Source organism: Lynx rufus, unplaced genomic scaffold (assembly GCF_022079265.1).
Source record: "Lynx rufus isolate CCGP_SWC_20201006 ecotype Redwood Valley unplaced genomic scaffold, mLynRuf1.p SCAF_1, whole genome shotgun sequence".
Classification (NCBI taxonomy): domain Eukaryota; kingdom Metazoa; phylum Chordata; class Mammalia; order Carnivora; family Felidae; genus Lynx; species Lynx rufus.
Genome location: NW_025814823.1, coordinates 9,574,924 through 9,591,333, shown reverse-complemented (window position 1 = coordinate 9,591,333; position 16,410 = coordinate 9,574,924). Strand labels below are relative to the sequence as shown.

Genomic DNA, 16,410 nt, shown 5'->3' with positions numbered 1-16,410 from the left:
AGCTGCCTTCTAGAGCAGATTGAGTTGGTACAAATCTGTGGGCTCTGCCCTGCAACTTTCCCTTGGAGATTAGTGTTTATCTGTCTATTTTAAGGAGACTCTGGAGGTATCAAAATGCTGCAGAAAAGCAAATGGAATATGGATTTGCTGGGGAGGGGAGGGCGGGCCGGAAAGGGAACAGCTGGGGAGCAAGCCATCAATCCAGCCGGGCAGCAGGGCCAGCCGGGTGCCGAGAGGGAGCCGCTTAATGCCTGTGAGAGAGTCGTGACCAGGAAAAGCAACGTGAGTAAAAAAAAAAAAAAAAAAAAAAAAAAAAAAAAAAAATCACATCTTGCCAAACAAACTGGGTCACATTCGTGATGGAGTTAGTCACCGAGCAGAGACGGGAAAGCATTTTCAGAGGAAAAAGCAGAAGGTTGGGGGACCACGGTGACTCAGCTGAAGTGGCCAGGGCCACTTTGGCCTCCTGGCCCCGCCCGGTAGTTAAGCGAGAGTCCTTCTGTGGGTCCTGCAGTGCGTCTTGCGGTCTTTTGGGTTTGAACTTGATCTTTACGCCTAGAGGCAATCGCGAACAACCTTTACATTGGAATCAAGAGCACAGCACACATTTTAAAATAGAAAAAAAAAAAAAAAATCTTAGCGAGAAGCCAAGTTAAACTAAGACCGGAAGAGCGGGGAGGCCGTGGCGGAGTTCACCCCCCGGAGCTCGAGTGGGAGGTAACAACTGGCCGAATGCAGCCGAGCTCCTGAGTGATTACACTGGCAAAGTCTTTGAATTTAGCAACTTTGAAGTCAGAGCAAAGAGCAACTGTCCTTTGGCAGCAAAAACCTATACGATGATTGAACAACGCTGAATTCAAATTTAAAATTGTTGGCCACTAAAATAAAGCTAAAACAGGGAACGATGTAGCAGGAAGAAATAATCTACAAGACAAATCTGATGTGTGAAATTTTGATTTTATCCTCATTATAAAAATTTTGGTGCTTTCTGCTAGATGGTTTTGCCAAGAAATGTGATATGTTGAAAAAGCAGAGGAAATGTACCCTAGACGCCGAGGCTATAAAAGGCTGTTTAAAGTGATAGGAATCAGTCGAAGCTCTCCCCATGACCGAGGTTATAAAATTAGGATCTTAAAACTACCAAATCTGGGTGAGAGCAAAAGCTCCAGTTAAGAGCCATGTCTCAATTTATTTTAATATAACTTCCATTTTCCCACAGTGTTTGTCTTTTCTCTGGGCATGTCGGATTCCTTATGCTGTTAATTCCTTCCCGAAGCGCGGTCTGTGTTGGAGCGAGGTGGGGAGCTGGGGTGAGGAGGCACAGTGAGAAAGCGGGGGTGTCCTTCCTGCAACCTCTGAATCAGAAGGAGGGTGACGTCTGGCACAGGCACTTGCATGTGGGGGACATCACTGTGTTGATCCCAGCTGAAGCAAGCCTGGCTGGGAGCACCCTTCCCCACACGGATCTCTGTCTCACTGGTAATCGGCCACCGCAGACCTCCACCTGGACCCTCGGTGATACGGTCTCTAGCTGTGTCACTCTGTTCGGTAGCACGTGGAGTCCGGGACCTCCTGCAGCCCGGTGCTGGCTCCAAGTGCTTCTTAACCCCGCTTCTCCGAGGTCTTCGGGAACAGTTGGACACACGCCTTACCCCCCCCCCCCCAGATCACCAGTGGGCTGTGAATCATGATGGAATCTCTTATTTTTCCCCGGCTGCAGAGGGAGATTTGGGTGTGACAGATTTGGGTTTGAAGCTCAGGTCCATGACTTACTGGCCATCCGGGAAACCTCCGTGAATGCCGAGTTTCTTGCCTGGAGAGGTGGCACAGAGTAAGGAGCCAAAACACAGGGGCTGTAATTAGCTGGCTTAACATTTTCGCCAAAGACTGCGATGGACCTTCACGGCAGGATGACCAAATCGACGTGCGGTCAGTTATCTTCCGATAGAAAGGGACAAAGAAGAGAGATCATAGGCTCCTCAAAGGCTGTGTTTTGGTCCCAACGCAACTTTCCAAGGACAGAACTGGCGGCACTAATGTCATAGTGTGATCTGATGAGAAATATGCATTTCGTCTTCTTGCCTGGTTCTTGGCACAAGATCGTCTAAACCCCTTTGCCTAAATTTCCCAAATGATAGGAGTGAGCCGAGCTTGTTTTGTTAGTCACAACAAGCCCCTCTCAACCACCCCTGAGTTTATGCTCAGGAAGTGACGTCATCCCTTCAGGATGGGAGCTGGGTGTCAGAGGAACCAACTCCGTGATGAGATGATTGGAGCGAGGGGGCTGGAGACGGAAGTAATCACCAACGGCCAGTGATTTAATCAACCGCACTTCTGTAACGCGGCCTCCATGAACCTCCATAAACAGTGGAGTTCAGAGAGCTTCCAGGCTGGTGAACACAGCAAGGTGAGGGCAGGGGGTGCACCCAGAGAGGGTGGGGAAGCTCTCTGAACTCCACTGCGGCAGCTTATGGGACTGAACCCTTCAGTTGTGGGGTCTGTACTAACTCTGGAGACAGAGTGTCGGAATTAAATTGTAGAACACCCAGTTGGCGTCCAGAGAGCTGGGGAACTGTTCGGTGGGGGAAAAAACCCACACTCATTTGGTATCAGAGTGTCGTGAACAGAAACAGGCTATGAAACAGATTTAGGAGTCTGGCCCACAACGAGCCCCCTGCTGGGACTGTGGCCAAACAAGGTAACCTGATGGTGTCAGAGTTTTTTGGTGGCAAGCACTTGAAAGAGATTCTGACGAACTTAATTGGAAAAGGACTTTGCTAGAAAGGGATGGAAGTGTTGGCTGTTGGATACTGAAGAGCCAGGCCTCGGGAAGAAGGAAGGCTGTTAGCAGGAATAAATGGACAGACTCTATGTTCCTCCATGAGAACTTCTAAGCTCCAGCGTTTTCTGTTATTTTCTCAAAGGTTCCAAACCCTAGGAGCCAGCTTGAATGGCCTAGATTGGGTTTTATGCACCAATATCCTTCCAGTGGGAGAGGTCGTGGAAAATCTTTGACTGACAGGCCCTCAGGACTTCTCAGAATGGGGGAAGAGTTAATCCCCTACTGGGAAACCAGGGTACTTTTACCCCAAAAGGTGGAAAAGCATGGCAGGCCAAAGCAAGAGATCCCTGGCATGCTGATTTTAGGCTCCACTGTTAAAAGAGCGTGGAAAAACAAGGAAATGATTCCATCTTGCTCTTCCCTGGCCAGGATCAGGCCCAGTTCTGGGAAGCACACCGTCAGGGGCCTTTGACTACTTGGGAGGTGTTCAAAAAGAGCAATTAAGACAGGAAAACATGACACATAAGAAACGGGTGGAAGACGAGGAGAAGGAACCCAGAGAAGAGACGACGGAGTGCGCCTCTACTGGCTGATCTCGGATATCTGAGGGCCTGGAAGGCAGAAGAAGAAAAATTTTGTATTTGGTGGCTCCGAGAGGAGAAACTAAAACCAATAATGGGAATAGATTTCAGTTCTGGGTATTCCGGAACGATCTTTCAAAAAAAAAAACCCAACTCCCGGAACCGAAATGAGCTGACGTAAGGTAGGGAACTTTCCATCCCTGAGAAACCTTGGTTCTTTAGCAAGAGCAATAAATACACCCTTCACGTTGCATTCCAACACACCAGTGTGTTATGTTCCTGCTTTTGAGGACCCCGGCCTAATGGCTGTCGATGACACAGCACTTCCTGTTTGGCCACGTCTGCTACAGAGCACTTTTCCACATGTGGAGTTCTGGATGTGTGGCATGAGTAATGATGGATGGAAAGGACAGGAGCTCCTCCAAATATCCTTTCTAACCACTTGCCCGGGGCCACATGGGACAGACATACCACAGGGAGGCCTTAATTTAGAGCCTTGCTTCATTCAAGGACCTTTCTTGCCATAGTTAACATGAACGTGCATCCTTCATGGACCTCCCAGTGCAAAGCAAGCCAACATCTTGCTTTACCACTGAACAATCTTCAACAAAACTATATCAAGTCTCTTGGGCTATTCCATCCTTCATGGACCTCCCATTGCAAATCAAGCCAACATCTTGCTTTACCACTGAACAATCTTCAACAAAACTATATCAAGTCTCTTGGGCTATTCCTATTACTAGGAAGCTACCATATCAGTGTTGGAAGGAATTTTGCGGTCAATGAGCTTACAACGCTTGAGTACATCCAATGGCATTCTAGACAAGTTGGTTCATAGCCTGTTCTTGTTTTTTTTCAGACACTCACAACCTCATAGAGTAATGCACAGCACTTCGGGCAGTGTTGGTTGGTAAAATCCTTTATTATTTTGGGGTCAGATCTACCCTCTCTGTGACTATATCAACCAAATTTAAAATGCACAAAGCCTCTGACCCGCAATTCCACTTTTAACCTGTATCCCGTATCCTGTAGATACAGTCCCCATGGGTTCAAAGACATGTGTGCAAAGATATTCATTAGAGCGAAGGGCTGGAAATTATTTAAATGTTTGACTGGGGGACTGATTAAACAAATTATGGAGCAGTATCTGTTTTGTGGAAAATCAGGCAGCTGTTAAAAAATGAAACTATTGGGGCGCCTGGGTGGCTCAGTCGGTTGAGCGGCCGACTTCGGCTCAGGTCACGATCTCACGGTCCGTGAGTTCGAGCCCCACGTCAGGCTCTGGGCTGACGGCTCGGAGCCTGGAGCCTGTTTCGGATTCTGTGTCTCCCTCTCTCTGACCCTCCCCCGTTCATGCTCTGTCTCTCTCTGTCTCAAAAATAAATAAACGTTAAAAAAAAATTTAAAAAAAAATGAAACTATTTTCGGGGCGCCTGGGTGGCTCAGTCGGTTAGGCGTCCGACTTCGGCTCAGGTCCTGATCTCACCGTTTGTGGGTTCAGGCCCCGCGTCGGGCTCTGTGCTGACAGCTCGGAGCCTGGAGCCTGCTTCAGATTCTGTGTCTCCCTCTCTCTCTGCCCCTCCCCCACTTGCACTCTGTCTCTCTCTCTCTCTTACAAATAAATAAACATTAACAAAAAATTTTTTAAATTAAACTGTTTTCAAATGCTGACAGGGAAGGCTTTATATTGGTTCTTCTGACCCCGGCCATGCTGATTCGTGAGGAAAAGAAAGGGGCTCAATAACACATATCACATTTATATAATTCAAAAAGGAGGGTAGACACAAATATATGTTTAGGTTTTGTCTGGAAAGATACTGGCAACTGTGGTTGCCTTTGAGAGAGAAAATTGTGAGGCTGGGTGTTGGATGGATGGGAGAATTTTATGTGCATATGTATATGAATATATCTAGGTATGTTTATATGTGTATGTACAGGTCTCTCATCTCTACCTGCCTCCCTTTCTCTTTTGAAATGTTGTACCTTGTAAATATATCACTTAAAAAACTTCTTTAAGGGGTGCCTGGGCGACTCAGTCAGTTAACCCTCCTCCTCTTGATTTTTGGCTCAGGTCATCATCTCACAGTTCATGAGATCGAGCCCTGAATTGGGCTCTGTGCTGACAGCACAGAGCCGGCTTCAGATTCTCTCTCTCCCCACCTCTCACGACTCCTCCCCGACTCATGTGCACGTGCGCTCCCTCTCTCTGTCAAAATCAATCGATATTTATACACAAAAACTTCTTTAAAAATAGGTCTTCTTACAGAGAACTGAGGGTTGATGGAGGGAGGTGCGTGGGGGATGGGAGAGAGGGGGGATGGGCATTAAGGAGGGCACTTGTGATGAGCACGGAGTGTTGTATGTAAGTGATGATCACTGGATTCTACTCCTGAAATCAATACTGCATCGTAAGTTAACTAACTAGAATTTAAATAAAAATTTGAAAAGGAAAAAACATGTCTTCTTAGGCAACAAAAACAAAAATAGGCAAATGAGACGATATCAAGCTTAAAAACCTCTGTGCATCAAAGGAAACAAGAGTGAAAAGCAACCCACAGAATGGGAGAAAATATTGGCAAATCATGTATGTGATAAGGGATTAAAAACAAAAATGTATAAGGAACTTCCATACATTAACAACAAAAACCCCAAATAACCTGATTAAAAAATGGGCAATGGACCTGAATAGGCTATTCTCTGAAGAAGATATTCAGATGCTAACAAGTATATAAAAACATGCTCAATATCCTTAATCATCAGAAATATGTAAATCGGGGAACCTGGGTGGCGCAGTTGGTTAAGCGTCCGACTTCAGCCAGGTCACGATCTCGCAGTCCGTGAGTTCGAGCCCTGCGTCAGGCTCTGGGCTGATGGCTCAGAGCCTGGAGCCTGTTTCCGATTCTGTGTGTCTCCCTCTCTCTCTGCCCCTCCCCCGTTCATGCTCTGTCTCTCTCTGTCCCAAAAATAAAATAAACGTTGAAAAAAAAAATTAAAAAAAAAAAAAGAAATATGTAAATCAAAATTACAATGAGATATCACCGCAGGCCCATTAGGAGGACCATTATCAAAAGGAAAGAAAATAACAATTGTTGGCAAGGAGGCAGAGAAATTGGAACCCTGTGCACTGTGGGTAGGAATGTAAAATGGTGCAGCCATATGGAAAACAGTATGGAAGTTCCTAAAAAAATTAAAAATAAAATTACCATATGATCTAGCAATCCCACTTCTGGGTATATATCCAAAAGAATTCAAAGCAGGATTTCAAAGAGATAGTTGTACGTTTATGTTCCTTAGACCATTATTCACGATGACCAACAGGAAATGACCCACACGCCGATGAACAAATGAAACAAATGACATGTGGTATATACACACAGTGAAATATTACGCAGCCTTAAAAAAGAAGGAAATCCTCACACATGCTACCGCATGGATGAACCTTACGCACGTTATGCTAAGAGAAATAAGTCGGTCACAAAAAGATGGGGACAGTGTGACTCCGCTCACGTGAAGTGTCTAAAGCAGTCAAAATGATAAAAACAGAAAAGAGGAAGATGGTTGCCAAGGGCTGGGGGATGGGCAGGGGAAATTCACGTTTAGCGGGGATAGGGTCAGTTTGGCAAGATGAAAAAGTTCTAGAGATCTGTTGTGCAACAATGTGAATATACTTAATGGTACTGAATTGTACATTTCAAAATGGTTAAGATGGCTTAAAAAAAAAAAATCTGACCTCTTAAATCCTAGGACAGGGCCCACCCGGTTCTACCTCTAAAACTGTACAAAATACTTTCATCTTTTCTCTGCTGCAGCAGGCCTTTCAAGACCTCTTGCAAGGCGCCTTAAACTGGTTGCCTCTTCTCCAGGTGAAACACGCTCTTATTTCCATCGGTTCTGCCCCTGTCATCTTAGCGCCCTTCTCCCGGCAGATCCAGAACCACCTGCTGAGTTGCAGCAGGAGGGTGGGGCTTGGGAGAGAGGGCTCCCAGACACGCACCCCTGCCCGGGGAGGCCCTGTCCTGAGCACTCAGTGGGAGCTTAGCGGCTACCTGGTGAGGGTATCTCACAGTGGGTATCTGGGGGAGAGAAGGACCTTGAGTGGGATATGGACCAAGAGGGACTGAGCCTGCGTATGAAAAGGCAAGCTTTGCTAAGTGGTGGCCTGACTTTACTGCATGAATGTTCCCTACACACAGTCACGAATTTGCTGGAACAAGACAGAAAACCAGTATCGCTTACGTTCACATGGCTCCTTTATACTTTTTAAGGCATTTTGCAACTGGATTAAAGGTGCCACTCATGACAATTCTTTGAGGAAGGCGGTCAGCAACTATTTTTCTCATTTTAGGAAGAGGTGACCTCAGCCAGAAGGATTAAGGACTTACTCTGTCTTCTGTGTCATCCTTACCGGGCTGACCCTTTCCACTCTGCAGGCTGCCTTTGATTGCACATAAAAACAAGCAAAACGAAAAGCAAAAGCAAAAATGACCATTTTGCTCAATTGTCCCAAGCCTTGTCATTTGGAAAGATGAGAATGTTTTCTATAGAGATAGATGCAAGAGATGCAACTATTTCCAGCTCATAATGCACACCCGAAAGTGCCAAAGACTATTTGTGGGGTACCCTTGGACTAGTGCCCTCACTGAGCCTGGGGACCTGCGGCGGCTTCTTTGATAACACCTGAACCTGCCTCCCCCAGCGGGTAAGAGACCAGTTAAACGTCCCGCTCTGGGGAAAGGGAAGTCCTCTCCCCTTGGCTATGTAAGAGTATCCAGAACATCCTTAGGGCCAGGAGTCTCCTAGCCTGGGCCCTACACAGGGCCCAGGGGATCCCTCTCCCGCAGGGGCTGGAAACCAGAATGGCAGCTGACAGAGGTGGGAAGGCAGAGGCAAAGGGGGCCTCGGGCAGCCAGGATTAAAGAACGTGGGTATTCAGAGGCCTCCAGCAAAGCAGCACTGTGCACGTCACCCTGGCCCTGGCTGCTTCTCTCCGTCAGTACGTAGCCCTGACGCTGCCCTTCTGCCTATGGTAACTTTATTTCCCCCTTTTAGGCTGCTCTCCCCGACCGTGTTAACCTAATTCCATCGGGGTAAACAAGTTAGGGAAGTAAAAGGAAGCGGCACACAGGAAAATTTCCTTGCGGTCCGGAGCATCAAGGTCCCCAGGGGAATGAGTTAAGGGGCTTCTCTGCTGGCGCAGAGGAAAAGCCATGTTGCTGCAAAAGACACTCCCAGGCGTCCTACGCTGGCAGATTCCGGGCTAGGGAGAAACGGAGGCAGGGAGAGGAAGGTGGAGGGCTTTCTGCAGGAAGCCGGCTTTCTGGCCTCTGGCTGGGCGACCTGGTGGCAGGGAGTGCTATTTAAAATATTTAACCGGCGGGCCTGACCAATCAGAGCCCGGCTTCCAGCGCCGGCTCCGGGAGGCCCTCTGCTGGTCCCTACGTTCCAATTCGGGGTGGGGGTGGGGGTGGGGCAGCCAGGGGAGGGGCCGTGGCCGTGGCTGTTTACCACCCGGTGCGGAATCGTTCCCACGTGAACACGTGGTGTGGCTGCCGCAGTTCACAGCGGCTGGACGCCGTCCCGGTGGGGGTGGGGAAAGAGCCGGTGGTCCCGGGCGCCTCCCCCGCCGCCTGGCGCTGCCCCAACGTGCTTGTGCCGAATCACGGCTGGCACCGGTGGCCTCTTGCAGCCTGGCAGAATCGCGCACGTTCGTTCTCCCTCCTGCCGAGGCAGGCGGTGCCCGAGCGTCCCGCGGGCGCGGCCAGGCGCCCCTCTGCCCGAAGGAGCTCCCGTCTGACCTCGGAAGCGGAGGCACGTCTTGCTTCACCAGCAGGAACCCCTCTCCGGCTTTCTCCCCCTCGCCTTCCCGGGTGACAAGCAGCTGCAACGTGCCGGCGGACCGGATGCCTCAGCCCGGGAATCCGGGGCTCTTCCTGCGTAAAGAGGAGGGGCCTGGGCTTCCAGAACCACTGACAGATGTCTGTGGGAAAGGGCTTCCACACCTGCCAAACCGCCAGCTTCCTTTCTCGTTCTCGAGGGCTCGAGGTAACACGAGCTTGTGAAAAATGTGTCGTGTGCGCCGCGGTTTCCACTTTCACCCAAGGCCAGCCAGCTCGTCTCCCGAGCGTGAAAAATCAGGTGGCTGAGTTTCCTAAGGCGGGAGGCGAGTGGGGGCCTGTGAAACCAGGTGCGCGTCCCCCTCCCCCCCCATCCCCCCAGGCGCCTTGCAAACCAGACCGGCCTGGACCACGCATGAGAGGGGGGCCGGATTAGACCCTTAGACCCTTCATCCTGAGAGGGAGACCTTAAAGATCCCTTTTGATTTTCCCAGTCTGAAAACTTGTGCCGGGGGAAGGCTTGAAATGGAGAGCTTCATCTCATTCCTTTGATTTCTACACACAGCACTTTCACTTTCGGTCCATGTATAAAGAGTTTTACAATTCGTATGTTTACGAGGCGCATAAAGAAATCACAACACAGTAGTCTCCCCCGCCTTACCCATTCTTCTCTCCATTTATTGATTCCCGGAGCCAACAGCTGTCTATGATTTTAGTTGTACTCCCGGTATGCGCAGCGATCATTGCTGGATAATATGCTTATAAAGCTGTATCTTTGTTAATTTTAGAAATCACCGCCGACTGGGGCACCTGGGTGGCTCAGCCAGTTAAGCGTCAGACGTCGCTCAGGTCAGGATCTTACATTCGTGAGTTCAGGCCCTGCGGTTGGGCTCGCTGCCGTCAGCACAGAGCCCGCTGCAGATTCTCTGCCCCTCTCTCTCTGTCCGCCTCTCTCTGTGCCCCTCCCCCTCTTGTGCATTTTCTCGCTCTCAAAATGAACAGAATAACTAAAAACAAAACAAAACAAAACACAAAACCAGAAAGAAGTCATCCGCTGACTTATTTCTGTGCAAGATGAGGTTTTAGCCCTTTCGTCCTCCCCCCAGACACAGGTACCCCAACTTCTCCGTCACTTCCCAACAGAGGTCCTGTATTTCTTCTCATCCTAGATGCCATCCATTATACGATGGAGCATTATTTATGAGTCACTACAAAAGAACAAAAGTGCTTTCAATGACACTATGATCCAATACTTCAAAACCAAATTAATGTCTGTTTATTTATTTATTTTGAGAGAGAGAGAGAGTGCATGCCTGTGCATGGGGGAGGGGCAGAGAGAGAAGGGGGAGAGGGAATCCCAAGGGGGCTCCATGCTGTCATCATAGACCCCTACCTGGGGCTCCATCTCACAAACCATGAGATCGCGAGTGAGCCGAAACCAAGAGTCAGACGCTTCACCCACTGAACCACCCAGGAGCCCCTGATCCAATACTTTACCACGTTGGCTACAAGATTCAGTTTGCTTTTCAGGATGTTCAAATGTGAAAAATACGTGCATTGTAGAATCTCGTGAGTTAGGGGACATCACAATGTCTGGCTAAATCACCGATCAGTATATACGTTATTTTAACTGTGTTAATATTGTTCACAGTGTACTATAATTACATTTCTGCTCTTGTATTACGTCTTTTCCCCTTTGGAGCTAATAACTGCCTGGTCTATTTAACTGTGTAGTTTTGGGGGGGTATTTATGAGTAATTCATCCCCAGGCTCTCCCCAGTGTGGTGAACGCATTGGCAATCTCTCAGTTGCAATTCCTTCCCCGTGGGGACCCCCCCCCCACCCCCCCTGAGCTGTCTTCCTGCTCCAAACTCAGCGCCGGGTTCTCCGGGGCCTACCCCACTTGCCATCTCAGAGCGTCCCTTCCACATCGTCCTGGGATTTCTCTTTTCTTCTTTTCTGTGTTGGATCTCCTGCTCCCCGGAGCGCCTGTCTTCTTTCTTGGTCTGTTCTTTGTTTTGTGGGAGCACATCTTCCTGAGAAAGGCCTGTGGCAGGTAAATGTTTGGAGACCTTGTAAATGTCTTTAGTCTACTGTGGCGCTCGATAGCTTGTCTGAATGTATTACTAGACCTTGGAAAGAATTTTTCTTCATGTGAGAGGCTTCCCTCCAATGTCTGGCGATATACCGCTGGCACTAAAGGGACGTGTGCGTGGGCGAAGCTTGTGGACCAGAGGGCTCCCTGTCCGTGACTCCGCAGTGGTCTGGATGCTTCGATGGGGGAAGCAATCCTGCTGGATTGGTCTCCGTAAGTCTTCTCCCTTGGACTGGTTGGCTTCCCCAGAACCGGATCATCTGTTCTTTTGCCTGTGGAGGATAAGCCTCATTGCCAGTGTCCTGGGAGCCAAGAGGGTGAAGGGGACTGTGGAATCTTACAATCTAAAATGCACACTGTCATTTAATCTCGTTTCGGTAGTGTGTCAGTCACGTGCCAGCCCTCCGTTGTGCCCACGGTGCAGATGATCTCTGATTCAACCTTTTCTCCCAGGGCTGGGCAGGGGCAGTGGTCCGGCTGCGCAGGTGCAGGAAAAACCGTGGGGAGCCTCAGTGCTCCTTCCACAAATTTCCGCACACCTGCGCCCATGTTCGGCAACAGAGGGAACCAATTTCTGTTTCTTTGTGAGGTTCTGTGGTGTAGCTAGTTTGCTTGTTACAGGCTTCCTTTTCTGTGGCCTTGGTGTTGGCTTTGTCTTCTCTGCTAAATTAATTACCTCTTATTCGTCTGCTTTTTTCGTTTCCAGAAGATCGTTGCCATGTTTTGTTTGCTGTCGTTTTTGTGCCTGTCTTCTCCTTGTCCTTATGGGTCTAGACAGGGTGTGCTTCTAAGTGTTCGGCAACTGGCTTTTGGGGGGAGGGGGAGCCCTGATTTGTAGCAGTCCAGTTTCTGTGGTATAAATACTCCTACTGTGGCTAATTTCAAGCTACCGAAAGGACATCGCTGAACATGCAGATGGGAAGAAATGCAAAGTTGCATATCATTATATAATACAGATCTGCCTTGACTTTACAGTGGGGTTACAGCCTGGTAAACCCATTGTAAGTTGAAAATGCATTTAATACACCTCACCTACTGGTCCTCACAGCATAGCTTAGCCTGCCTTAAGTGTGCTCAGAACTCTTACATTAGCCTACAGTGGGCAAAATCGTTGAACACAAAGCCTGTTTTATTTATTTATTTGAAAAAAAAATTTTTTTTTAATGTTTATTTATTTTTGAGACAGAGAGAGACAGAGCATGAACGGGGGAGGGTCAGAGAGAGAGGGAGACACAGAATCTGAAACAGGCTCCGGGCTCCGAGCTGTCAGCACAGAGCCCGACGCGGGGCTCGAACTCACGGAACACGAGATCATGACCTGGGCTGAAGTCGGACGCTCAACCGACTGAGCCACCCAGGCGCCCCAAAAGCCTGTTTTATAATAAACATTGAATATATAATGGAACTTACTGAATACTGTACAGAAAGTGAAAATCAGAACGGTTGTCTGGGGACCGAATGGTTGCCAGCGTATGGGTTGTTGGCTCTCGTGATCGCGGGGTTGACTGGGAGCTTCTTCTGCCCAACATCAGGAGAGAGGATTGTACTGCGTATCGCTAAGCCAGGAAAAGATCAAAATTCAAAATCTGAAGCCTGGCTTCTATCAAATGAGAATTGCGTTTACACCATCATAACATCAAGAAATCTTACATCGAAACGTTGTCAGTTGGGGACTATCTGTATTTCCGCCGTGTGGGCACAATAGCTGTGAACAGTAGACCTAAATGACCTCAACAGAGTAGATAATTATAAAATTACTATGAATAGTAAGTGCGGAGAGTTTGTTAGGTTTTTTTTTTTTTTTTAATTTTTTTTTTCAACGTTTATTTATTTTTTTGGGGGGACAGAGAGAGACAGAGCATGAACGGGGGAGGGGCAGAGAGAGAGGGAGACACAGAATCGGAAACAGGCTCCAGGCTCCGAGCCATCAGCCCAGAGCCCGATGCGGGGCTCGAACTCCCGGACCGCGAGATCGTGACCTGGCTGAAGTCGGACGCTTAACCGACTGCGCCACCCAGGCGCCCCTAGGTTTGTTTTTAATATAATTTAAAATATTTTAGGCATATGTAATTTAGTTTTTAAACTGGCTGTATTTCACAACCGGCTCAAAAAATTCCTACAAATTTCACAATCAGTTGTCACGAGCCACTAGCTGCTCTCCTGCACATAATTACCTTTCCTCATATATTGGGGTTTTCCCCAAGTTTTATTGACATATGACTTGTATATTATTAACACAATGGTAATCCATGCAGAATTCACATGCAGAAGAAAGGATGACACTACATTCGAAGGAAATGATGCTTGATTTGAGGGGCAAAAAGAAAAGTTAAGCTCAAATAAGGTGTGGGGAGGTCACCAGTCCCCATGGGTAGTACTCCGAGGGAAGTCATGTCAACACGATTAGGCATGAGGTCTTACTTGGACAAGGTAGTGAGTTGGCCAACCTTTCTGTTCTGATTTCGTTTCAGTCTTGAAGACCATTTAGTATATCTACATTTCTTTCTTCTTTTTTTTTTTTTTTAGTGTTTATTTACTTCAGAGAGAGAGAGAGAGAGAGAATGACTGGGAGAGAGGCAGAGAGAGAGGGAGACACAGAATCGGAAGCAGGCTCCAGGCTCTGAGCTGTCAGCACAGAGCCTGATGCTCGAACCCGTGAACCGCAAGATCATGACCTGAGCCAAAGTCGGATGCTTAACCGACCGAGCCACTCAGCCGCCCCAGTACGTCTACATTTCTTAGCAGTTCTCTGAAGTGGTGCCAACCAACTTCTTCTTCCAAACACGCATGACCACCAAGGATCCGTGTGATAATGTGAGTGCTTGCACAGCACTTTCTTTAGCCCAGCCCAAAGCATTTTACCAACAGCGCCTCATTAAGTCCCACCACACCCTAGTGTGGGAGTAGAAGGGGAATGACACTATCCCGATTTTACAGATGGAAGAAACAGGACTTGAAGCAAATCCACAGCTGCTGAAACTAGCTTTCCAGCCTGCGGACTCCATGGGCAAGCTCTCCATGACGGGATTTAGGCACCAATTTGCGTCTGCTGCCTATACCTAGCCAGGTAAGGGTACGACGGTTTTATTATCTGCAATATCAAGGAGTTCCTTTAAGTCCGAAACTATGCGATTCTGGTTTGGGCCTTTGTTGACCCTCCCACACCTTCCAGAATGCATGGTTTTGTGTATGTGATTCAACAGGATTCCAGTCTGGCAGTAGGAATGCGGGAGCGTCGGCAAGAATGGAAGACCAGATCATTGTGGTTTGGTTTCCAATGTGAGCAGATCACAGAGCATTAACGATTGCCGAAATAGGCAATGGACTTTGTGAACCGTCACTATGTGCCCGGTACAGGCTTCAGGACTTGATATACACTCTCATTTAGTTTATTTCAACCTTCACAGCAACACTTTGTGGCCGGTGTTGACATTTTCCCTGTCTTACAGATGAGGGAAGTGAGGCTTAGGGAGACTACGTAAGCACAGCTGGCCTCTTGGTTATAATGACTGGTGTAGACATGGATGTCACCCAACAGAGTCCCAACGCTGGACGTTCCTCGCAGGGCCTCGCCGAAGAACCGTCTCTTCTCTGGTCGCGGAGTCGTTCGACTGCGAACCCAGTGAGGTGGACTCCCATGTTGTGTGAAGAAGAGCTCTCTGTAGGGGGAGAGAATGCAGTCCTCTCACAGAGAAAAGCAGAGACAAGGATGGGGAGAAAGAACTCGGAGGGCATTCAAATCCTTGCCTCCCAGTCCCCGCCTTCCTTATCTCAGCCAATTTGGTTGAGTTCAGCTTTTGTCACTTGACCAGTGGGTGAGTTCTGGACAATATAGTGCTTACACATCTTGCTATCCATTTTTACTTTTTTTTTTTTTTCAATGTTTTTTATTTTTATTTTTGGGACAGAGAGAGACAGAGCATGAACGGGGGAGGGGCAGAGAGAGAGGGAGACACAGAATTGGAAACAGGCTCCAGGCTCCGAGCCATCAGCCCAGAGCCTGACGCGGGGCTCGAACTCACGGACCGCGAGATCGTGACCTGGCTGAAGTCGGATGCTTTACCGACTGCGCCACCCAGGCGCCCCCATTTTTACTTTTTAAAAACATTTAAATCCAAGTTCGTTATCATGTTGTAATAATGGTTTCAGGAATAGGATTTAGTGATTCGTCACCCCAGTGCTCATCCCGACGAGTGCCCTCCTTAATGCCCCTCACCCATGTAGCTCATGCCCCACCCACCTCCCCTCCAGCGACCCTCAGTTTGTTCTCTGTATTTGTCCTCTTATGGCTTGCCTCCCGCTCTCTTTTTTTCTTATTTTTCCTTCCCTTTCCCTATGTTCTTCTGTTTTGTTTTTTAAATTCCAAGTGTGAGTGAAATCATATGATATTTACCTTTCTCTGACTGGCTTATTTTGCTTAGCCTAATACATTCTAGTTCCATCCACGTTGTTGCAAACGGCAAGATTTCGTTCTTTTTGATTGCTGAGTAATATTCCACGTACATCTTGCTATCCTGATGCTAGACATTACCATATTTACCAGGATAGGAGGGCCCACCACCGGGTCCCTTGGACTTACCCAGGTCTGTAAGCAGGTAAATTCTCCCCATGGTACAACTTTTCTTCCACTTCTTTTTGCCTTTTATTTACTCATTTATTTTTAAATTTACATCCAAGTTAGTTAGCATGTAGTGCTATAATTATTTCAGGAGTAGATTCCAGTGATTCATCCCCTATAACACCCAGTGCTCACCCCAACAAGTGTCCCCCCTAATGCCCTTTACCCCTTTAGCCCATCTCCCCACCCACAACCCCTCCAGCAACCCTCAGTTTGTTCTCTGTATTTAAGAGTCTCTTCTGTTTTGTCCCCTGCCTTGTTTTAATATGATTTTTGCTTCCCTTCCCTTATGTTCATCTGTTTCGTATCTTAAATTCCTCATAGGAGTGAAGTCATGATATTTGTCTTTCTCTGGCTCATTTCACTTAGCATGATGCCCTCTCGTTCCGTCCATTACTTGCAAATGGCAAGATTTCATTCTTTCTGATTGCCGAGTACTACTCCATTTTATAAGCCACATCTTCTTTATCCATTCATCAGTTGATGGACGTTTGGGCTCT

The 16,410-nt window shown here is 48.0% G+C and overlaps 1 long non-coding RNA gene across 1 annotated transcript; it reads left to right on the top strand.

Moving 5' to 3' along the window:
• Nucleotides 1–13,937: 13,937 nt before the first annotated feature.
• On the top strand, nt 13,938–15,161 carry LOC124511291 (uncharacterized). The gene is made up of 2 exons (XR_006961856.1): nt 13,938–14,106; nt 14,230–15,161. It is a non-coding gene; the product is annotated as an uncharacterized LOC124511291 (long non-coding RNA).
• The last annotated feature ends 1,249 nt before the right edge of the window (nt 15,162–16,410 follow it).